Source organism: Kogia breviceps, chromosome 13 (genome assembly GCF_026419965.1).
Source record: "Kogia breviceps isolate mKogBre1 chromosome 13, mKogBre1 haplotype 1, whole genome shotgun sequence".
In the NCBI taxonomy this organism is placed as follows: Eukaryota; Metazoa; Chordata; class Mammalia; order Artiodactyla; family Physeteridae; genus Kogia; species Kogia breviceps.
The window spans coordinates 21,370,017-21,394,214 of record NC_081322.1 but is presented as its reverse complement, the minus strand read 5'-3'; the positions used below and the strand labels follow the sequence as shown (position 1 = coordinate 21,394,214).

At 39.0% G+C, this 24,198-nt stretch overlaps 1 long non-coding RNA gene across 2 annotated transcripts in view; it reads left to right on the top strand.

Annotated features, from left to right (window-relative positions):
- LOC136792431 (uncharacterized) overlaps positions 1–24,198 on the top strand; it is a 265,190-nt gene that overhangs the window by 37,195 nt on the left and 203,797 nt on the right. For both annotated transcript variants that reach the window (XR_010836218.1, XR_010836217.1), the window contains exon 2: positions 7,314–7,436. This is a non-coding gene — a long non-coding RNA (uncharacterized lncRNA). The remainder of the gene's footprint in view (positions 1–7,313; positions 7,437–24,198) is intronic.

Sequence of the window (24,198 nt, the reverse complement as noted above, 5' to 3'; positions counted from 1 at the left end):
AATGATTAATGATGTTGAGCATTCTTTCATGTGTTTGTTGGCTATCTGTATATCTTCTTTGGAGAAATGTCTATTTAGTTCTTCTGCCCATTTTTGGATTGGGCTGTTTGTTTTTTTGTTATTGAGCTGCATGAGTTGCTTATAAATTTTGGATATTAATCCTTTGTCAGTTGCTTCATTTGCAAATATTTTCTCCCATTCTGAGGGTTGTCTTTTGGTCTTGTTTATGGTATCCTTTGCTGTGCAAAAGCTTTTAAGTTTCATTAGATCCCATTTGTTTATTTTTGTTTTTATTTCCATTTCTCTAGGAGATGGGTCAAAAAGGATCTTGCTGTGATTGATGTCATAGAGTGTTCTGCCTATGTTTTCCTCTAAGAGTTTGATAGTGTCTGGCCTTACATTTAGGTCTTTAACCCATTTTGAGTTTATTTTTGTGTATGGTGTTAGGGAGTGTTCTAATTTCATACTTCTACAGGTAGCTGTCCAGTTTTCCCAGCACCACTTATTGAAGAGGCTGTCTTTTCTCCAATGTATATTCTTGCCTCCTTTATCAAAGATAAGGTGACCATATGTGTGTGGGTTTACCTCTGGGCTTTCTATCCTGTTCCATTGATCTCAATTTCTGTTTTTGTGCCAGTACCATACTGTCTTGATTACTGTGGCCTTGTAGTATAGTCTGAAGTCAGGGAGCCTGATTCCTCCAGCTCCATTTTTCGTTCTCAAGATTGCTTTGGCTATTCGGGGTCTTTTGTGTTTCCATACAAATTGTGAAATTCTTTTTTCTAGTTCTGTAAAAAATGCCAGTGGCAATTTGATAGGGATTGCATTGAATCTGTAGATTGCTTTGGGTAATACAGTCATTTTCACTATGTTGATTCTTCCAATCCAAGAACATGGTATATTTCTCCACCTATTTGTATCATCTTTAATTTCTTTCATCAGTGTCTTATAGTTTTCTGCATACAAGTCTTTTGTCTCCTTAGGTAGGTTTATTCCTAGATATTTTATTCTTTTTGTTGCAATGGTAAATGGGAGTGTTTTCTTAATTTCACTCTCAGATTTTTCATCATTAGTGTATAAGAATGCCAGAGATTTCTGTGCATTAACTTTGTATCCTGCTACTTTACCAAATTCATTGATTAGTTCTAGTAGTTTTCTGGTAGCATCCTTAGTATTCTCTATGTATGGTATCATGTCATCTGCAAAAAGTGACAGCTTTACTTCTTCTTTTCCTATTTGGATTCCTTTTATTTCTTTATTTTCTCTGATTGCTGTGGCTAGAACTTCCAAAACTATGTTGAATAAGAGTGGTGAGAGTGGGCAACCTTGTCTTGTTCCTGATCTTAGTGGAAATGGTTTCAGTTTTTCACCATTGAGAACAATGCTGGCTGTGGGTTTGTCATATATGGCCTTTATTATATTGAGGAAAGTTCCCTCTATGCCTACTTTCTGCAGGGTTTTTATCATAAATGGGTGTTGAATTTTGTCAAAAGCTTTCTCTGCATCTATTGAGATGATCATATGGTTTTTCTCCTTCAGTTTGTTGATATGGTGTATCACGTTGATTGATTTGCGTATATTGAAGAATCCTTGCATTCCTGGAATAAACCCCACTTGATCATGGTGTATGATCCTTTTAATGTGCTGTTGGATTCTGTTTGCTAGTATTTTGTTGAGGATTTTTGCATCTATGTTCATCAGTGATATTGGCCTATAGTTTTCTTTCTTTGTGATGTCTTTGTCTGGTTTTGGTATCAGGGTGATGGTGGCCTCGTAGAATGAGTCTGGGAGTGTTCCTACCTCTGCTATCTTTTGGAAGAGTTTCAGAAGGATAGGTGTTAGCTCTTCTCTAAATGTTTGCTAGAATTCGCCTGTGAAGCCATCTGGTCCTGGGCTTTTGTTTGTTGGAAGATTTTTAATCACAGTTTCAATTTCAGTGCTTGTGATTGGTCTGTTCATGTTTTCTATTTCTTCCTGGTTCAGTCTTGGCAGGTTGTGCATTTCTAAGAATTTGTCCATTTCTTCCAGGTTGTCCATTTTATTGCCATAGAGTTGCTTGTAGTTATCTCTAATAATCTTTTGTATTTCTGCAGAGTCAGTTGTTACATCTCCTTTTTCATTTCTAATTCTATTGATTTGAGTCTTCTCCCTTTTTTTCTTGATGAGTCTGGCTAATGGTTTATCAATTTTATTTATCTTCTCAAAGAACCAGCTTTTACTTTTATTGATCTTTGCTATTGTTTCCTTCATTTCTTTTTCATTAATTTCTGATCTGATCTTTATGATTTCTTTCCTTCTGCTAAATTTGGGGTTTTTTTGTTCTTCCTTCTCTAATTGCTTTAGGTGCAAAGTTAAGTTGTTTATTCGAGATGCTTCCTGTTTCTTAAGGTATGATTGTATTGCTATAAACTTCCCTCTTAGAACTGCTTTTGCTGTATCCCATAGGTTATGGGTCGTCGTGTCTCCATTGTCATTTGTTTCTAAGTACTTTTTGATTTCCTCTTTGATTTCTTCAGTGATCACTTGGTTATTAAGTAGTGTATTGTTTAGCAACCATGTGCTTGTATTTTTTACAGATCTTTTCCTGTAATTGATATCTAGTCTCATAGCGTTGTGGTCAGAAAAGATACTTGATACGATTTCAATTTTCTTAAATTTGCCAAGGCTAGATTTGTGACCTAAGATATGATCTATCCTGGAGAATGTTCCATGGGCACTTGAGAAAAATGTGTATTCTGTTGTTTTTGGATGGAATGTCCTATAAATATCAAGTAAATCCATCTTGTATAATGTATCATTTAAAGCTTGTGTTTCTTTATTTATTTTCATTTTGGATGATCTGTCCATTGGTGACAGGGGGGTGTTAAAGTCCCCTACTATGATTGTGTTACTGTTGATTTCCCCTTTTATGGCTGTTAGTATTTGCCTTATGTATTGAGGTGCGCCTATGTTGGGTGCATAAATATTTACAATTGTTATATCTTCTTCATGGATCGATCCCTTGATCATTATATAGTGTCCTTCTTTGTCTCTTGTAATAGTTTTTATTTTAAAGTCTATTTTGTCTGATATGAGAATTGCTACTCCAGCTTTCTTCTGATTTCCATTTGCATGGAATATCTTTTTCCATCCCCTCACTTTCAGCCTGTAAGTGTCCCTAGGTCTGAAGTGGGTCTCTTGAAGACAGCATATATATGGGTCCTGTTTTTGTATCCATTCAGCCAGTCTGTGTCTTTTGGTGGGAGCATTTAATCCATTTACATTTAAGGTAATTATTGATATGTGCGTTCCTATTACCATTTACTTAATTGTTTCAGGTTGTTCTTGTACGTCTTTTCCTTCTCTTATGTTTCTTGCTTAGAGAAGTTCCTTTAGCATTTGTTGTAAAGCTGGTTTGGTGGTGCTGTACTCTCTCAGCTTTTGCTTGTCTGTAAAGGTTTTAATTTCTCCATCAAATCTGAATGAGATCCTTGCTGGGTAGAGTAGTCTTGGTTGTAGGTTTTTTTCCTTCATCACTTTAAATATGTCCTGCCACTCCCTTCTGGCTTGTAGAGTTTCTGCTGAAAGATCAGATGTTAGCCTTATGGGGATTCCCTTGTGTGTTATTTGTTGTTTTTCCCTTGCTGCTTTTAATATGTTTTCTTTGTATTTAATTTTTGACAGTTTGATTATTATGTGTCTTGGCATGTTTATCCTTGGGTTTATCCTGTATGGGACTCTCTGTGCTTCCTGGACTTGGTTGACTATTTCCTTTCCTATATTAGGGAAGTTTTCAACTATAATCTCTTCAAATATTTTCTCAGTCCCTTTCTTTTTCTCTTCTTCTTCTGGGACCCCTATGATTTGAATGTTGGTGCGTTTAATGTTGTCCCAGAGGTCTCTGAGACTGTCCTCAGTTCTTTTCATTCTTTTTTCTTTCTTCTGCTCTGCAGTAGTTATTTCCACTATTTTATCTTCCAGGTCACTTATCCGTCCTTCTGCCTCAGTTATTCTGCTACTGATCCCGTCTAGAGTATTTTTCATTTCATTTATTGTGTTGCTCATCGTTACTTGCTTCCTCTTTATTTCTTCTAGGTCCTTGTTAACTGATTCTTGCAATTTGTCTATTCTATTTCCAAGATTTTGCATCATCTTCACCATCATTATTCTAAATTCTCTTTCAGGTAGATTGGCTATTACCTCTTCATCTGTTAGGTCTGGTGTGTTTTTATCTTTTTCCTTCATCTGCTGTGTGTTTTTCTGTCTTCTCATTTTGCTTATCTTACTGTGTTTGGGGTCTCCCTTTTGCAGGCTACAGGTTCGAATTTCTATCTATTTTTGGTGGCTGTCCCCAGTGGCTGAGGTTGGTTCAGTGGGTTGAGCAGGTTTCCTGGTTGGGGGGACCAGTTCCCCTGTTCTGGTGGATGAGGCTGGATCCCGTCTCCCTGGTGGGTAGGTCCACGTCTGGGGGCGTGTATGGGGATGTCGGTAGCCTTACTGTGATTCTAGGCAGCCTCTCTCCTAATGGATGGGGCTGTAGACCTGTCTCGCTCTTTGTTGGGGATAGGGTGTCCAGCACTGTTTGTTGCTGGTCCTTGAGTTAATCTGGGTCTTGGTGTTGAGATGGAGCTCTCTGGGAGATTTTCGCCGTTTGATATTACGTGGAGCTGAGAGGTCTCTTGTGGACCAGTGTCCTGAGGTTAGTTCTCCCACCTCAGAGACACAGCCTTGACACCTGGCTGGAGTGCCAAGAGCCTTTAATCCACACGGCTCAAAACAAAAGGGAGAAAAAAGTAGAAAGTCAAGAAAGGAAGGAAGAAAGGAGGAAGGGAGGGAAGGAAGGAAGAAAGGAAGGGAGGGAGGAAGAAAGGAAGGGAGGAAGGAAGGAGGGAATAAAGAAAGGAAGGGAGGGAGGAAGAAAGGAAGGGAGGAAGGAAGGAGGGAATAAAAGGAAGGGAGGGAGGAAGAAAGGAAGGGAGGAAGGAAGGAGGGAATAAAGAAAGGAAGGGAGGGAGGAAGAAAGGAAGGGAGGAAGGAAGGAGGGAATAAAGAAAGGAAGGGAGGGAGGAAGAAAGGAAGAGAGGGAGGAAGAAAGGAAGGGAGGGAGGAAGAAAGGAAGGGAGGAAGGAAGGAGGGAATAAAGAAAGGAAGGGAGGAAGGAAGGAGGGAATAAAGGAAGGAAGGGAGGAAGGAAGGAAGGAAGGGAGGAAGGAAGGAAGGAGGGAAATAGGAAAAGGAGGGAAGAAAGGAAGAAAGAAAGGGGAGAAGACAAAATAAAATAGGGTAAAATACAGTTATTAAAATAACAAAATAATTATTAAGAAGAAAAATTTCTATTAAAGAAAAAAAAAAATGGTCCGTCTAACCCCAGGACAAATGGTGAAAACAAAGCTACACAGACAAAATCTCACACAGCAGCACCCACATACACACTCACAAAAAGAAAAAAGGGGAAAATAATAGTATATCTTGCTCCCAAAGTCCACTTCCTCAACCTGGGATATTTCGCTGTCTATTCAGGTTTTCCACAGATGCAGGGCACTTCAAGCTGACTGTGGAGCTTTAACCCGCTGTTTCTGAGGCTGCTGGGAGGGACCACCCCCTCTCTTTGTTCGCACAGCTCCTGGGGCTCAGCCCTGGACCTGGCCCCGCCTCTGCGCGCAGGTCGTCCGAGGGCGTCTGCCCTTCGCTCAGAGAGGGCGGGGTCAAAGGAGCAGCGTTAACGGAGCAGCTGATTCGTGGTCTCTGGCTCACTCAGGCGGTGGGTGGGGGGGCACGGATGTGGGGCGAGTCCGCGGCGGCAGAGGCCGGTGTGACGCTGCACCGGCCCGAGGCACGCCGCGCGTTTTCCCGGGGAAGCAGTCCCAGGATCCCGGGACCCCGGCGCTGGCGGGCTGCACAGGCTCCCGGAAGGGGCGGTGTGGAGAGTGACCTGCGCTCGCACACAGGCCTCTTGGTGGCGGCAGCAGCAACCGTAGCGCCCCACACCCGTCTCTGTTGTCCGCGCCGACAGCCGCAGCTCGCGCCCGTTTCTGGAGCTCCTTTATGTGGTGCCCTTAATTCCCTTTCCTCGCGCCCCAGGAAGCGAAGAGGCAAGAAAAAGACTCTTGTCTCTTCGGCAGCTCCGCGCCCGTTTCTGGAGCTCCTTTAAGCGGCGCGGTTAAACCCCTCTCCTCGCGCAGCAGGAGGTAAAGAGGGAAGAAAAGGTCTCTTGCCTCTTCGGCAGCTCCAGACTTCTCCCGAACTCCCTCCCGGCCAGCCGTGGTGCGCTAAACCCTTCAGGCTGTTTTCGCTCTGCCAACTCCAGACCTTTCCCTGGGATCCGCCAGAGGCTCAGTTCCCAGCCCAGCCCGCCGCGGCGGATGAGCAGACAAGCCTCTCGGGCTGGTGAGTGCTGATCGGCACCGATCCTCCGTGCGGTAATCTCTCCGCTTTGCCCTCCGCACCCTGTTGGCTGTGGTCTCCTCCGCGGCTCTGAAGCTTCCCACTCCGCCACCCGCAGTCTCCGCCCGCAAAGGGGCTTCTAGTGTGCGGGAACCTTTCCTCCCTCTCGGCTCCCTCCCACTGGTGCGGGTGCCGTCCCTATTCTTTTGTCTCTGTTTATTCTTTTTTTCTTTTGCCCTAACAAGGTACGTGGGGGGTTTCTTGCCTGAGGTCTGAGGTCTGAGGTCTTCTGCCAGCGTTCGGTGGGTGTTCTATAGGAGAAGTTCCACGTGTAGATGTATTTCTGATGTATCTGTGAGGAGGAAGAGTGATCCCCGCGTCTTACTCTTCCGCCATCTTCTCGCTCCCCCCATGACTCTTTTTGAATTATGGTTTTCTCAGGGTATATGCCCAGTAGTGGGATTGCTCGGTCATATGGTAGTTCTATTTCTAGTTTTTTAAGGAACCTCCATACTGTTCTCCGTAGTGGTTGTATCAATTTACATTCCCACCAACAGTGCAAGAGGGTTTCCTTTTCTCCACACCCTCTCCAGAATTTATTGTTTGTAGATTTTTTGATGATGGCCATTCTGACTGGTGTGAGGTGATACCTCATTGTAGTTTTGATTTGCATTTCTCTAATGATTAGTGATGTTGATTATCCTTTCATTTGTTTGTTGGCAATCTGTATTACTTCTTTGGAGAAATGTCTGTTTAGGTCTTCTGCCCATTTTTTGATTGACCAACTGTTTTACTTTTTCCAAAAATTTTTTTGAAATCTATTTTTACTTCAGTCCACTTTTGTGTTTAGCCATTTATTTTATTCCTTTACTAAAATTTTAATGGAATCTCATATTTATATTATATTCTAAGTTACAATCTCATACTATTTTATTTATTTCGTTGCTCAGGTTGTACCAGCTCTGGCCATTGGAAGCTCTTTCACGTTGGCTCCTGGGTCCAAGATCAGGAACTGGCTGTGCTAATGGCTCCTGGGATGTCATTACTTCTAGGCCATCTCTGCTGACAGTTAGGTAATATATGTATGTGTACTAACCCATGTATACACACGTCTATAGTTTTTATTGTATCTGTCCATTTGTATTTATATTAAGCTAAGCATGAATTGATACTTACATCTCTGATTCTAATCCAGGACCACAGGGTTCATTCTAATTAGGGAAGTGTTTGAGTCATTAAACCCTTCAACTCAAAACCCCTCTGCATTCAAAGAGAACACCAAAATTATTATTAATTAGCAGTTTGAAATGAATCATAAATCTATTTTATTACATGGTAGACTTATTAAGTATGTTTCCTTTTGTTGTGAGTACTTGGTGAGCACAAAAATGTATGACCATATTCTAGGATTCAGGGCATGTTGACTTATTTGCAATTATCACGGAAGTTCATAGTTTGCAGTTGCTTGCATTGTTAACTAAAATGAGACACAGATTCTTAATCTCTTTGTTTAAGCAAGGAATATTGCAGTCATAGGTTTTAAAATCTTCTTGCTTTGGGGAGAAGAGCTATATGCCAATCATTCTCTTCTGACGTTACAAAGAAAGTTTACATGCATTTATACTTTACAGAACACAAGGATGTCAATTAGTGTGACCAACCTTCTGGGTTTACCTGAGACTGAGCGTTTTCCTGGGTGGGAATTTTCAGTGCTAAAACCAGGAAATGCCTGGGCAAATACGGAAGAGTTTGTTTAAATATTAACACCTGGAAAACAGGTTTTTTAAACAATCAATCACAATTATAGATTTTTTAGATGTTAGAGGTTACTTTTGTAGGGCATAGCAATTATCTTCGAAGTTCAGATGTTTTACAAGATTTATATGTTAGAAATTACATTTGTAGTTTCCGTTTTAGGTCACAAAACTAAATCTGCTTCTCTGTAACTGCAGAGGAAGAGTGAATATTGTTTTCTTATTATCATTTGAAATTTTTTTATTAGAAATTGAAATGGCCTACAGTTTCAAGGCAAAATGCTGGAATTCCATTAGGAAACAATAGAGGAGAAAAAGCTGGCCTGAGAAGCTCAAGCATGTGATGTAGAAAGAAAATGGGGCAGGTACCACCTGGCATCAGTAGTATCCCTTAATTCCATACAGTTGGTTATGTATGTGATTGACTTCATTCTAATTCTGTGATGGACACCGAACACCTAATTATGATCTCTCTTCTGAGATTACAACCTGCATTTTGTGCCTGTTTTAATGACATCTTTTTCAGGATCAAATCTCAGTAATAGTGACAAGTATTGACATATTGTATGTTAAAATATCTCTTCAAATGGTATTTTAATTTAAAAATCGTTCCTTGTATCCATCTTGGACACAATAGTGAGGAAACTGTTGTGAATCATGGTGAAACAATTGTATCTCTTAAATGTGTGGAGGAAGGACTAACCACTTCCCAGTGGTTGAGACTCTGGGCTTCCACTTCAGGGGGCACAGGGTTTGATCCCTGGTCAGGGAACTAAAGATCCCTCATGCTGCATGATGGAGCCAAAAAACAAACAAACAAACAAAAAAACTGTGTGTGTGTGGGGGGGGAAAACAGGTGTGGGAAGACACTGAAGGAGTTAAATGAGGGAACGGTAGCCCCATCTTCTCTCTAGAAGTACAGGAGGATGGTACCGAGCCTCAGAGTCGTGATGAGCTGTTATGTATTCAGTTTCATGTGATATTCTGTTTTCAATGCCTTCTTATCCCAGAGTCTTTACTAAAGCCTTGCTAAATGCTTCAGGTTTTTTATTTTTCCTTCTATGCTGTTGTTTATTAAGGGTGGTCAATGCTTGATGCCAGCAAGGTGGTAGCAAGAATGCTCTAAGGAGAATCTTGAGATAAGAGCTGGGGCTCCCTTCCCAGGAGGAGATTGCCCCTTAGTTGCGAAGGTTGCAGGAGCTGGCTGTTTATGCTTTAAAGGAAAGTAGGAAACCATCAGTCCAGATTGATGTGGGTGAACGGCATTGTTTTACTCATGTATATGGAGCTCAAAAGAGATGTTCATATCTATTTCTAATACTGAATTTAAAAACTGAACCATTGAAAATAAAATTTGGTCTTCTGTTTCCTACATAACTACAGTGTTCTTTAACAAATATTCTTTAAAAAAATTCTTTTATATCAGCAATAATGAATGACATGTTTTGGGAAATTAGATTCATGCCAAACAGCCAGAGGTACCTTGTGATTAGAGAACAGCTTGGCTGTAATTACTCGGACCTAACCATTCCATCTTCCCTGCCATACAGTATTTCATAAACGCTTCCTACCCAAATCAAAGTATGGTAGATAACATTATGTGACTTCATTTCTAATTTCCTTAGACAAAATTTTCAAGGTCCTTGACAATAAGAACTAAATAAGACAAAGTTAAATACAGTGGTAACAAATAACTTGTACAAGTATGGTAAACACTTACACAAGGGGTGGGGGGAGGATGGGGACAAGTAAACACAATGAGGAAACGGTGGTAGAAGGCTTAAAATATGCTTAGTCTACATTACATCTCCCATTACATGGGAGATGAAAGAGCCCATGTACTTATCTTTCTTGACCATTGATTGTGATTATTTTGCGAGTGTAAACTATGTCCCCTAACTCTCGTGACACCACCTAGCACGCCATCTAACATAGGGTAGGCATCTAGCACAGGGTAGATGCTCAGCAGAAAGCTGGGAAAGATATTCCTCTGTTCCTGATCATGGGGAATCTAGATATCTGATCTTCTAATTCTGTCATGTTTTCACACCTTTCTTAGTTGTAATTTGAAATGCGAATGCCAATGGATCCATACTTCCTACATATATATCTTCTTGTGAGGCTTGTCAGAAAAGATTACGAAGTCTTATGTGAATGAGAAGAAACAGGAAAATAATTATATTTCAAGCAAGGCACTGATTTATATTTATTCTTTCATTAATTTTTATTTCTTAACTATTGTCTTACTTCTTAAGTGACTGGTTTGTTTAGAACCACTTACAGTCATTACTTGGAATGAATTTAGGGTACTTTAAATTTATTTAAGCAGTTTTTCTCCTATTAGTAAAAATTACTTCAATTAGATTTTAACTATGTGTCAAATAAAGATGGTAACACAGCAACCAAGTTTGGATATTTCCTAGATGTTGATCAACAGTGTCATGAGACCCAATCTCCAACTTTCTTGAAATAATAATGAATTAAGGACAAAAACCCTTTTAATTAATACTCAGTCATTTTATTAATTCCTATGAGAGAGGCCATATATGCTTGTGATCTGATTTTCTACAAGTGCTAATTACCTTATTCATTTGACATCTGTTTAATGCTAGATAAGGACTAGATAAGGCAGAGACTGGGAAGGGTCCCCTGTCTCTCGTCTCCCCTTCTTTTTTCTTTAATAGAAGAACCCCAAGTTTGGCACATGACTGCCCAGCTAGAGACTATGTTTCACAGACTCTCTTGCAGACAGATGTGGCTGGGCAGCTAAATTCTGGACTGTAAGATGAGAGGAGCGATGATGTAGGCAGCTTCTGGGTCCTGTCCCTTAAAAGGAAATTGCTTGCTTTCCATTTCTTTATTTTTTTTTCTACTTTTAAAAGTTAGAATGTAGACATGATGCATGGTGACAAGGCTGCCAAAAGGAACACCCTAAGGAATGATGGGCCAACAAGATGGAAGGAATCTGGATGACTTTGTGGCACTATTATAGGAGAGAGAAACCAACTTTCATCTCCTTGAGGCACTTTTTAACCAGGGATTAGCCTATATCATAATTTATAAACCCAGGTACCAAATTGTATATGCCTTTGAAAAAAATTATTTAAAAAATTTTAGATCAAAGTGTAATTGATTTACAATATTGTGTTAGTTTCAGATGTACAGCACAGTGATTCGGTTACACACACACACACACACACACACACACACACACACACACACATTCCTTTTCAGATTCTTTTCCCTTATGGGTTATTATAAAATACTGAGTATATTTCCCTGTGCTATACAGTAAATCCTTGTTGTTTATCTGTTTTATATATAGTAGTGTGTGTATTTTAATTCCAATTTCTCCCTCTCTCCCTCTCTTTCCCCTTTGGTAACCATAAATTTGTTTTCTATGTCTGTGAGTCTATTTATGTCTCGTAAATAAGCTAATTTGTATTATTTTAGATTCCACATATGAGTGATATCATATATTTGTCTTTCTCTGTCTGCCTTACTTCACTTAGGATGATAATCTCTAGGTCCATCCATATTGCTGCAAATGGCAATATTTCATTCTTTCATTCTTTCTCTCTGCCTTATCTAGTCCTTATCTAGAGTAATATTCCATTGTATATATGTACCACATCTTCTTTACCCAGTCATCTGTCGATGGACACTTAGGTTGCTTCCATGTCTTAGCTATTGCAAATAGTGCTGCAGTGAACATTAGGGTGCATGTATCTTAATGTCATTTTTTTATCTTGCCATTCCCATTTACATTTATATTACTTGATTACTATCTATCTCCACCACTAAGAGGTTTTAATCTCTATGAGGATAGGGACCATGTCAGTGGTATTTACTTCTGGATGCACTTTGCTTATAGAAGGAATTCAATGGTTTTTTTTTTTGTGTGTGTGTGTGGTACGCGGGCCTCTCACTGTTGTGGCCTCTCCCGTTGTGGAGCACAGGCTCCAGACGCGCAGGCTCAGTGGCCGTGGCTCACGGGCCCAGCCGCTCCACGGCATGTGGGTTCTTCCCAGACCGGGGCACGAACTCGTGTCCCCTGCATCGGCAGACGGATTCTCAACCACTGCGCCACCAGGGAAGCCCCAATGTATTTTTTTGAATGAATGCCTATGATGGGAGAAAAGAATTGGTTGCACATGTGAATGGAGTTGAGGCAGAAAATTTTGAGAACCATTTGCTAACAGTTTTTGTTTTAGAAGCACTATGACCCACAGACTAAAATTTGTAATAATATTTCCTGTATGAAAAAAATTCTAAGTTAATTGTTATTGGAGTTTGAGGCAATTTCTGATCTTATTACAATTATACTATGATGCTTCCTATTTATAGTTTTTATGTTAATCACCTTTGGTAAAAGCTTTAGTATTTATTTGCTCAATGAGGGAACTATTATATTAAACTGTATATTTAAAACACCATAGATTTTGAGACCCTGGTGAACTAAAAGGGAGTGTAACTTATAATTTTGGAGTAGTTCAGAGAAGGAAAGAATGAGGATTATTGTCTGATAATACTAGAGATTATATTTTTAAACTCTGACTTTCGAGAAGGAAAAGAGAGTATCTGAGGGAAGAGAACGTTGCTCTTTTGATCAAGTAAATTAATCTTGTTGAGGACTTTGAAAAATCATTAGCTTTGCAAAAATTTACTTAGCCTTTAAACTTCCTGTAACATTTTATAAGAACCTTGGGGACTTGTTTGCTTGTTTGTTTGTCTTTTGCAGAAGAAGAGAAAAACTAGGTTTCACTCTGTGTGGCAAACACTTTTATATGCTATTGATTATGTGGTCTTCAGATGCTGGCATAATTCATTTCCAGTGCAGAACAATATTTCAAATGCCCAGACTATCAGAATCAAGCACTCACATTTGACTTTCACTAAGAGTGAAGCAGGCACAGAATAGTAGATACTGAGTTCCATAGGAATTGATATCTTTCTTTTTTTTAAAAAAAAATATTATTTATTTATACATTTATTTATTTAATTTTGGCTGCGTTGGGTTTTTGTTGTTGCAAGCAGGCTTTCTCTAGTTGTGGTGACAGCGGCTACTCTTCATTGCAGTGCGTGGGCTTCTCATAGCAGTGGCTTGTCTTTGTTGTGGAGCACAGGCTCTAGGTACACAGGCTTCAATAGTTGTGGCACGTGGGGCTCAGTAGTTGTGGCTCGCAGGCTTATTTCCTCTGCGGAAAGTGGGATCTTCCCGGACCAGGGCTTGAACCCAATGTCCCCTGCATTGGCAGGCGGATTCTTTACCACTATGCCACCAGGGAAGTCCTAGGATTTGATGTCTTTCTTAAAGAACTTACATTTGCTTCCTTTCATACATGAGATGGATGAATGATGAGGCTGAATTTAAGGACATTTGAGAATTCATGGCTCTTAGCATTAAATGCCTTTTGTAGCAAGCCTGGTGTGTGTGTGTGTGTGTGTGTGTGTGTGTGTGTGTGTGTTTTGTGAATGATCTTTGTCCCTCCAGCCTCCTGCACACTGGAGTTGTCCTTCTCTGTCCCCAGAAAGGCTAGGTCCATAATGTCAGATGCAGCATGTTTTTCCTGGAAGGGGCCATCCCTTGTCTCACCCCTCCTTTGAGAAGTGTGGACACTGAGGTCCACTTTCATGGCAGAGGATGGACTGGCTTCAACTCTACACAGGTTCCTCCTGGGAATCACACTCCACTTCTCTCTCCCTAACCCCTGTCACATCTTAGCTCAGTCTTCTAACCAGACACCAAGATTTGTCCATTTTATACCCTACTTATGCATAAATTCCATTTTATCCTTTGTCATTGCTATTTGATCAAATTCTTTCATTTCTTGCCTGGATTAAGCAAAGAACTCCTGACCAGCCTCCTTTATGAAAACCTTTTAGAAGCTCCTATTACCTACAGAATTAAATTCAAGTTTCTTAGCATGGCCTGTGAGGCCGTGTATGGTCTGACCTCTGTTCACTTCTTCCAGTTAATGTCCTTCACGCTTTCGGAAATAGGAGTACTAGGAGACTCATGTTTTTCTTTTTTTGTGTTATTACTAGTGACAATGTTTGCTTCACAAGCCTAGTATTTTTTTTAATTGAAGTATAGCTGATTTACAATGTCTTGTTAATTTCAGGTGTACAGCACAGTGAATCTTTTTCAGATTCTTTTCCCTTATAGGTTTCAGGTGTACAGCTTCAAATTCTTTTCCATTATAGGTTACTATAAAACATTGAGTATAGTTCCCTGTGCTATGTCCTTGTTGATTGTCTATTTTATATATATTAGTGTGTGTATGTTAACCCCAGCCTCCTAATTTATCACCCCCTTCCCCCAAACAAACTGTAGTTTGTTTCCTATGTCTGTGAGACTCATGTTTTTCTGAAGCCGTCATGATGTTTCTGGCCTCTGAGCCTTATGCATCCTGTAAAATTCTGGGCAAAGCATGAGAAGGGTTACTTCTCTGGGAAAGCATGAGAATTGCAGGCTCAGCAGCTTTCCTCCTCCTTTGTAAAGTCCTGCACCTGCTGCATGTCTGTTATAGCAATCATGATTTCACATTGGGATGATTTGCTTCCTTTAGGTCTATGTGTTACCTAGTATACAACGCTGCTTTCTTCATGGTGTAATGACTCTTGAGTGGTCCCTAGGAAAATGGAATGGCAGATAAGCAGAGCTTTTTAAAGTTCTTTTCTTAAAACTATATGCCTCTGATGGTGGATATATATCTTTTATGTCCTTATAGGCAGATTAGGTAACATGAAAATCATGATATGGTCCATAAGTGAGGAATTATTCCAGCTAAAGGCAGAGCTGGTAACAAATATCTGACCACAATAAACTATCGTGATGGCTCAAGAATGTAGTATCTTTTATTTTGTAAGAGAACTGATGATCAGAGATTAAAATTAGAGTAATTTCAAATTAGACATTTATTTATGGAAATAAGGTAAAGAATAAAGAAACAATAAGAATAAAGAAAATTGGCCATTAAAATCTCTTTAGAAAATATAATACTTCTTTTAACTTTGGAATTACAATTACAATATGGATGTTATTTAATATGAATGATAGAGATATTTTTGTTGAATAAATTTGCCAGGAATATATTTAAGTTATTATAAGTCATGGTAGTTTGAGCAAACTAGCAATCAATTAAGTTGGATAGAGATAAAATAATAGACTTTAAATGCAAACAATAAAAGAATCACCAGAATCATCATTAGACAGTTTTTTAGGCTTATAAGTAGGAATGTGACAAATTCTCTTTTCAGAATTTGGACTAAATTATGCTAGACTTAGGAGAGGTTTTTAATATATAAAATAGCCCATTAGCTGTTAAAAATATGTTAAATTGTTGCAGGGGACACGGGTTTGTGCCCCGGTCTGGGAAGATCCCGCATGCTGCAGAGCGGCTGGGCCCGTGAGCCGTGGCCGCTGAGCCTGCGCGTCTGGAGTCTGTGCTCTGCAACGGGAGAGGCCACAACAGTAAGAGGCCCGTGTACCGTAAAAAAAAAAAAAAAAAAAAGTTAAATTTTCCAATAAAATAGTATCATGGAATAACTTTGAAATTTGAAGATAATATATTTCAATTGCTTAAGAGTATCTAAATACGTCAAAATTCTTTAATGTATCATTTATACTTATAGGTAATAACACATGCAAAATAAATGACATATACTTGAAAAAATTTAAATATTTTAGAGGGACAAAGTTGAATGGGCTAACTGAATGGCTGAATTAGAATCATGATAAAAATACAATGTAACATTGTAAAGTTTAAAAGAAATGTCTTCCTCCAAAAGTTCAGCCTTAAATTATTGTTTGACCTGGCAATTTCACTCCTGGGTATATACTCAAAAGAACTAAAAACAGGTACTCAAACAAAGAGATGTAGCTGCATGTTCATAGCATCACTATTCATAAAAGTCAAATGGTAGTAGTAGCCTGAATGTCCATGAATGGATGAATGGATAAACAAATTGTGGGATATACATACAATGGCATACATACTATTCAGCTTTAAAAAGGAAAGCAGTATTGATACATGCTAAACTGTGTGTGAATCTTGAAAACATTAGGCTAAATGAAAGAAGGCAGATGTAAAAGGCAACATGTTGTGTGATTCCATTCATATGAAATGTCCAAAATAAGTAAAGCCATAGAGACGGAATGCAGATTGGCTGTTGCTAGGGCCTGGGGAGCGGGTGTGGGAGGAGAAGCACCTGCTTGATGGATATGGAGTTTTCTTTAGGGCTAATGAAAATGTTTCGGAACTAGAAAGATAGAGGCTGCATAACATTGTGAATGCACTAAATGCCGCTGAATTGTTCACTTTAAAATTGTTAATTTAATTTTATGTGAATTTCACCTACAAGGAAGACATTTCCTAAGCAGTTCAAAACTTTTAAGTAGGAGCATAGTTAAAAGACATAAGAAACACACTTTGGGAAGAAATCTAAGTGACATTTTAAAGTTGCTGTGCTATTTTAGTAGCTCAACCACTGTTTTTTTTTACTTGTCCTAAGACTGTATTAGTCGACTTTTGACTAATGAAAGAAAACAGTTTTCTTCAGGACACTAGTATAGTAATAACCTCACTAGTGCTTTATGATGAGTAATGAAGGGTGGGAAGTTAAATGCTTGTTCTTTTGATTGCTGCAGTCAGAGCTTGATGTCCTTTAACAACCTATGGTTGTAAATCACAGTCCTGCACAGCGGGCCATCTCACACCTGCTCTGTCCATGCAGGTTCCTTTCACCACTAGGCAGCATATACACTTTGAGCATGTAGGAAGATGCTCATAAAGAGAGACATGGGCAAGGATAAAGAGAGACGGGAGCCAAGCTTTTCTTTAATTGTATCAGTTACTTCCTCTCAGAGTGAAGCATAAATGTTGGGGAGAGAGTCCAGGAAACACGAGTGAGAAAAGAGTGGTTTTGCCATGAAGAGTTGTTTTCAAGAATTTTTTTTGTCTTTGATATTTCCAAGATTTCACTACAACTTGTCTAGGTATGGATTTTTTTCCCCTATTACTTGGGATTCATAATATTTCTTCAATCTAATGATTCATACATTTCATAATTTCTAGAAAATTTTCAACTATTGTTTCTTGGGATGGTGACTTGTCTCCATCCTTATACTTTATTCTTTTTTTTTTTGTGGTACACAGGCCTCTCCCGTTGTGGAGCACAGGCTCCGGATGCACAGGCTCAGTGGCCTTGGCTCACGGGCCCAGCCGCTCTGCCGCATGTGGGATCTTCCCGGACCGGGGCACGAACCCATGTCCCCTGCATTGGCAGGCGGACTCTCAACCACTGCACCACCAGGGAAGCCCTATACTTTATTCTTTAAGAGCTCCTGTCTGTCCTCTATGTCTCTTAACCCCTATTTTATAGTTTTCACCTCTCTCTCTGAGCCATCTTCTTGATATTCTTTGACATACTAATCAGATTCCTGTTTTAGGGCCTTTTCACTGGTGTTTCCTCCATCTAGAATGATCTTCCTCCAGATAGTCTTATGGATCATTCTCATGGATCATCACTTGCTTTAGGTATTTGCTCAAAAGTCATCTCCTCAGAAATGATTTCTCTGAATCCTATCTAAAATGGCATCTACTTTCAGTCTCTAGCTAACTTCTCTCTTTCATTTTTTGTTGAAGACTTACTATTACCCGACATGACCTTATACATTTATTTTTGATTATTTGATTTGTATAGCTTCTCCTCTATAGTGTAAGCCCAAAAAGGTCAGAAAAGGGACTTTTCTCTTTAGCTCTGTGAGATATCACCCTTGCAAAGGACAGTGCCTGGAACATTTTAGCACTCAAATGGTCATTGAATGAATAAATCAATGTACTACATTCTTCAGTATTTTCTTAGCTCCATTTTCCAGTTCACTTATTTTCTCTTCATTTGTGTCCAGTATTCTATTTTAACTGCTTTTAAAAAATTTTTTTATTATTATTTTTTATAAAAAATTTATTTATTTATTTTTGGCTGCATTGGGTCTTTGTTGCTGTGCGCGGGCGTTCTCTAGTTGTGGTAAGCAGAGGCTACTCTTCGTTGCGGTGCATGGGCTTCTCATTGTGGTGGCTTCTCTTGTTGCGGAGCACAGGCTCTAGGCACATGGGCTTCAGTAGCTGTGACACACAGGCTCAGTAGTTGTGGCTCACGGGATTAGTTGCTCGACTAAACATGTGGGATCTTCCCGGACCAGGGCTCAAACCCATGTACCCTTCATTGGCAGGCAGATTCTTAACCATTGTGCAACCAGGGAAGTCCCTGATTTTTTTTTAAATCTTTATTGGAGTATAATTGCTTTACAGTGGTGTGTTAATTTCTGCTTTATAACAAAGTGAATCAGTTATACATATACATATGTCCCCATATCTCTTCCCTCTTGCATCTCCCTCCCTCCCAACCTCCCTATCCCACCCCTCTAGGTGGTCACAAAGCACCAAGCTGATCTCCCTGTGCTATGCGGCTGCTTCCCACTAGCTATCTATTTTACATTTGGTAGTGTATATATGTCCATTCCACTCTCTCACTTTGTCTCAGCTTACCCTTCCCCCTCCCCATATCCTCAAGTCCATGCTCTAGTAGGTCTGTGTCTTTATTCCAATCTTGCCCCTAGATTCTTCATGACCATTTTTTTTTTAAGATTCCATATATATGTGTTAGCTATGGTATTTGTTTTACCCTTTCTGACTTACTTCACTCAGTATGACAGACTCTAGGTCCATCCACCTCACTACAAATAACTCAATTTCGTTTATTTTTATGGCTGAGTAATATTCCATTGTATATACATGCCACTTCTTCTTTATCCATTCATCTGTCGATGGACACTTAGGTTGCTTCCATGTCCTGGCTATTGTAAATAGAGCTGCAATGAACATTTTGGTACATGACTCTTTTTGAATTATGGTTTTCTCAGGGTATATGCCCAGTAGTGGGATTGCTGGGTCATATGGTAGTTCTATTTGTAGTTTTTTAAGGAACCTCCATACTGTTCTCCATAGTGGTTGTATCAATTTACATTCCCACCAACAGTGCAAGAGTGTTCCCTTTCCTCCACACCCTCTCCAGCATTTATTGTTTCTAGATTTTTTGATAATGGCGATTCTGACCGGTGTGAGATGATATCTCATTGTAGTTTTGATTTGCATTTCTCTAATGATTAATGATGTTGAGCATTCTTTCATGTGTTTTTTCTCAATCTGTATTACTTCTTTGGAGAAATGTCTGTTTAGGTCTTCTGCCCATTTTGGGGTTGGGTTTTTTGTTTTTTTGATATTGAGCTGCATGAGCTGCTTGTAAATTTTGGAGATTAATCCTTTGCCAGTTGCTTCATTTGAAAGTATTTTCTCCCATTCTGAGGGTTGTCTTTTGGTCTTGTTTTTGGTATCCTTTGCTGTGCAAAAGCTTTTAAGTTTCATTAGGTCCCATTTGTATATTTTTGTTTTTATTTCCATTTCTCTAGGAGGTGGGTCAAAAAGGATCTTGCTGTGATTTATATCATAGAGTGTTCTGCCTATGTTTTCCTCTAAGGGTTTTATAGTGTCTGGCCTTACATTTAAGTCTTTAATCCATTTTGAGTTTATTTTTGTGTATGGTGTTAGGGAGTGTTCTACTTTCATTCTTTTACATGTAGCTGTCCAGTTTTCCCAGCACCACTTATTGAAGAGGCTGTCTTTCCTCCGTTGTATATTTTTGCCTCCTTTATCAAGAATAACATGACCATATGTGTGTGGGTTTATCTCTGGGCTTTCTATCCTGTTCCATTGATCTCAATTTCTGTTTTTGTGCCAGTACCATACTGCCTAGATTACTGTCGCTTTGTAGTATAGTCTGAAGTCAGGGAGCCTGATTCCTCCAGCTCCATTTTTCTTTCTCCAGATTGCTTTGGCTATTCGGGGTCTTTTGTGTTTCCATACAAATTGTGAAATTTTTTGTTCTAGTTCTGTAATAAATGCCAGTGGTAATTTTATAGGGATTGCATTGAATCTGTAGATTGCTTTGGGTAGTAGAGTCATTTTCACAATGTTGATTCTTCCAATCCAAGAGCATGGTATATTTCTCCACCTATTTGTATCATCTTTAATTTCTTTCATCAGTGTCTTTTAGTTTTCTGCATACAGGTCTTTTGTCTCCTTAGGTAGGTTTATTCCTAGATATTTTATTCTTTTTGTTGCAATGGTAAAGGGGAGTGTTTTCTTAATTTCACTTTCAGACTTTTCATCATTAGTGTATAGGAATGCAAGAGTTTTCTGTGCATAATTTTGTATCCTGAAACTTTACCAAATTCACTGATTAGCTCTAGTAGTTTTCTGGTAGCATCCTTAGGATTCTCTATGTATAGTATCATGTCATCTGCAAACAGTGACAGCTTTACTTCTTCTTTTCCTATTTGGATTCCTTTTATTTCTTTTTCTTCTCTGATTGCTGTGGCTAAATTTTCCAAAACTATGTTGAATAATAGTGGTGAGAGTGGGCAACCTTGTCTTGTTCCTGATCTTAGTGGAAATGGTTTCAGTTTTTCACCATTGAGAACAATGCTGGCTGTGGGTTTGTCATATATGGCCTTTATTATGTTGAGGAAAGTTCCCTCTATGCCTACTTTCTGCAGGGTTTTTATCATAAATGGGTGTTGAATTTTGTCAAAAGCTTTCTCTGCATCTATTGAGATGATCATATGGTTTTTCTCCTTCAATTTTTTAATATGGTGTATCAAATTGATTGATTTGCATATATTGAAGAATCCTTGCATTCCTGGGATAAACCCCACTTGATCATAGTGTATGATCCTTTTAATGTTCTGTTGGATTCTCTTTGCTAGTATTTTGTTGAGGATTTTTGCATCTATCTTCATCAGTGATATTGGCCTGTAGTTTTCTTTCTTTGTGACATCTTTGTCTGGTTTTGGTATCAGGGTGATGGTGGCCTCATAGAACGAGTTTGGGAGTGTTCCTCCCTCTGCTATGTTTTGGAAGAGTTTGAGAAGGATAGGTGTTAGCTCTTCTCTAAATGTTTGATGGAATTCACCTGTGAAGCCATCTGGTCCTGGGCTTTTGTTTGTTGGAAGATTTTTAATCACAGTCTCTATTTCAGTGCTTGTGATTTTTCTGTTCATATTTTCTATTTCTTCCTGGTTCAGTCTCGGCAGGTTGTGCATTTCTAAGAATTTGTCCATTTCTTCCAGCTTGTCCATTTTATTGGCATACAATTGCTTGTAGTAATCTCTCCTGATCCTTTGTATTTCTGCAGTGTCAGTTGTTACTTCTCCTTTTTCATTTCTAATTCTATTGATTTGAGTCTTCTCCCTTTTTTTTCTTGATCAGTCTGACAATCGTTTATCAATTTTTTTTATCTTCTCAAAGAACCAGCTTTTAGTTTTATTGATCTTTGCTATCGTTTCCTTCATTTCTTTTTCATTTATTTCTGATCTGATCTTTATGATTTCTTTCCTTCTGCTAAATTTGGGGTTTTTTTGTTCTTCTTTCTCTAATTGCTTTAGGTGTAAAATTAGGTTGTTTATTTGAGATGTTTGTTGTTTCTTAAGTTAGGATTGTATTGCTATAAACTTCCCTCTTAGAACTGCTTTTGTTGCATCCCATAGGTTTTGGGTCATCTTGTTTTCACTGTTATTTGTTTCTAGGTATTTTTTGATTTCCTCTTTGATTTCTTCAGTGATCTCTTGGTTATTAAGTAGTGTATTCTTTAGCCTCCATGTGTTTGTATTTTTTACAGACTTTTTTCCTGTAATTGATATCTAGTCTCATAGCGTTGTGGTCAGAAAAGATACTTGATACGATTTCAATTTTGTTAAATTTACCAAGCCTTTATTTGTGACCCATGATATGATCTATCTTGGATAATTTTCCATGAGCACTTGAGAAGAATGTGTATTCTGTTGTTTTTGGATGGAATGTCCTATAAATAGCAATTAAGTCCATCTTGCTTAACGTATCATTTAAAACTTGTGTTTCCTTATTTATTTTCATTTTGGATGATCTGTCCATTGGTGAAATTTGGATGTTAAAGTCCCCTACTATGATTGTGTTACAGTCAATTTCCCCTTTTATTGCTGTTAGTATTTGCCTTATGTATTGAGGTGCTCCTATGTTGGGTGTATAAATATTTACAATTGTTATATCTTCTTCTTGGCTTGATCCCTTGATCATTATGTAATGTCCTTCTTTGTCTCTTGTAATAGTCTTTGTTTTAAAGTCTATTTTGCCTGGTATGAGAATTTCTACTCCAACTTTCTTTTGATTTCCATTTGCATGGAGTATCTTTTTTCATCCCCTCACTTTCAGTCTGTATGTGTCCCTAACTGTGAAGTGGGTGTGTCGTAGACAGCATATATACGGTTCTTGTTTTTGTATCCATTCAGCCAGTCTGTGTCTTTTGGTTGGAGTATTTTATCCATTTACATTTTAGGTAGTTATCGATATGTATGTTCCTATTACCATTTTCTTAATTGTTTTGGGTTTGTTATTGTAGGTCTTTTCCTTCTGTTGTGTTTCTTGTCTATAGAAGTTCCTTTAGCATTTGTTGTAAATCTGGTTTGGTGGTGCTGAATTCTCTTAGCTTTTGCTTGTCTACAAAGCTTTTAATTTCTCTGTCAAATCTGAATGAGATGCTTACTGGGTAGAATAATCTTGGTTGTATGTTTTTCTCTTTCATCACTTTGAATATGTCCTGCCACTGCCTTCGGGCTTGCAGAGTTTCTCCTGAAAGATCAGCTGTTAACCTTATGGGGATTCCCTTGTGTGTTATTTGTTGTTTTTCCCTTGCTGCTTTTAATATTTTTTTCTTTGTACTTAATTTTTGATAGTTTGATTAATATGTGTCTTGGCTTGTTTCTCCTTGGATTTTTCCTGTATGGGACTCTCTGTTCTTCCTAGACTTGATTAACTATTTCCTTTCCCATTTTAGGGAAGTTTTCAACTATAGTCTGTTCGAATATTTTCTCAGTCCCTCTCTGTATCTCTTCTTCTTCTGGGACCCCTATAATTCAAATGTTGGTGCATTTAATGTTGTCCCAGATGTCTCTGAGGCTGTCCTCAATTCTTTTCATTATTTTTTCTTTATTCTGCTGTGCAGTAGTTATTTCCACTATTTTATCTTCCAGGTCACTTATCTGTTCTTCTGCCTCAGTTATTCTGCTATTGATCCCTTCTAGAGAATTTTTAATTTCATTCATTTTGTTGTTCATCACTGTTTGTTTGCTCTTTAGTTCTTCTAGGTCCTTGTTAAATGTTTGTTGTATTTTCTCCATTCTATTTCCAAGATTTTGGATCATCTTTACTATCATTATTCTTAATTCTTTTTCAGGTAGACTGCCTATTTCTTCTTCATTTGTTATGTCTGTTGGGTTTCTGCCTTGCTCCTTCATCTGCTGTGTGTTTCTTTTTTTTTTTTTTTTTTTTTTTTTTTTTTTTTTTTTTTTTTTTTTTTTTTTTTTTTTGCGGTATGCGGGCCTCTCACTGTTGTGGCCTCTCCCGTTGCGGAGCACAGGCTCCGGACGCACAGGCTCAGCGGCCATGGCTCATGGGCTTAGTTGCTCCGCGGCATGTGGGATCTTCCCGGACCAGGGCACGAACCCGTGTCTCCTGCATCGGCAGACGGATTCTCAACCACTGCGCCACCAGGGAAGCCCTCTGCTGTGTGTTTCTCTCTCTTCTCTTTTTGCTTAACTTACTGTGTTTGGGGTCTCCTTTTCACAGGCTGCAGTTTGTAGTTCCCATTGTTTTTGGTGTCTGTCCCCATGGTTGGTTCAGGGGCTTGTGTAGGCTTCTTGGTGGAGGGGACTGGTGCCTGTGTTCTGGTGGATGAGGCAGGATCTTGTCTTTCTGGTGGGCAGGTCCACATCTGGTGGTGTGTTTTGAGGTGTTTGTGGCCTTCTTATGATTTTAGGCATCCTCTCTGCTAATGGATGAGGTTGTGTTTCTGTCTTGACAGTTGTTTGGCATAGGGTGTGCAGCACTGTAGCTTGCTAGTCATTGAGTGGAGCCCGGTCTTGGCATTGAGATGGAGATCTCCGCGAGATTTTAGCTGTTTGACATTATGTGGAGCTGGGAGGTCT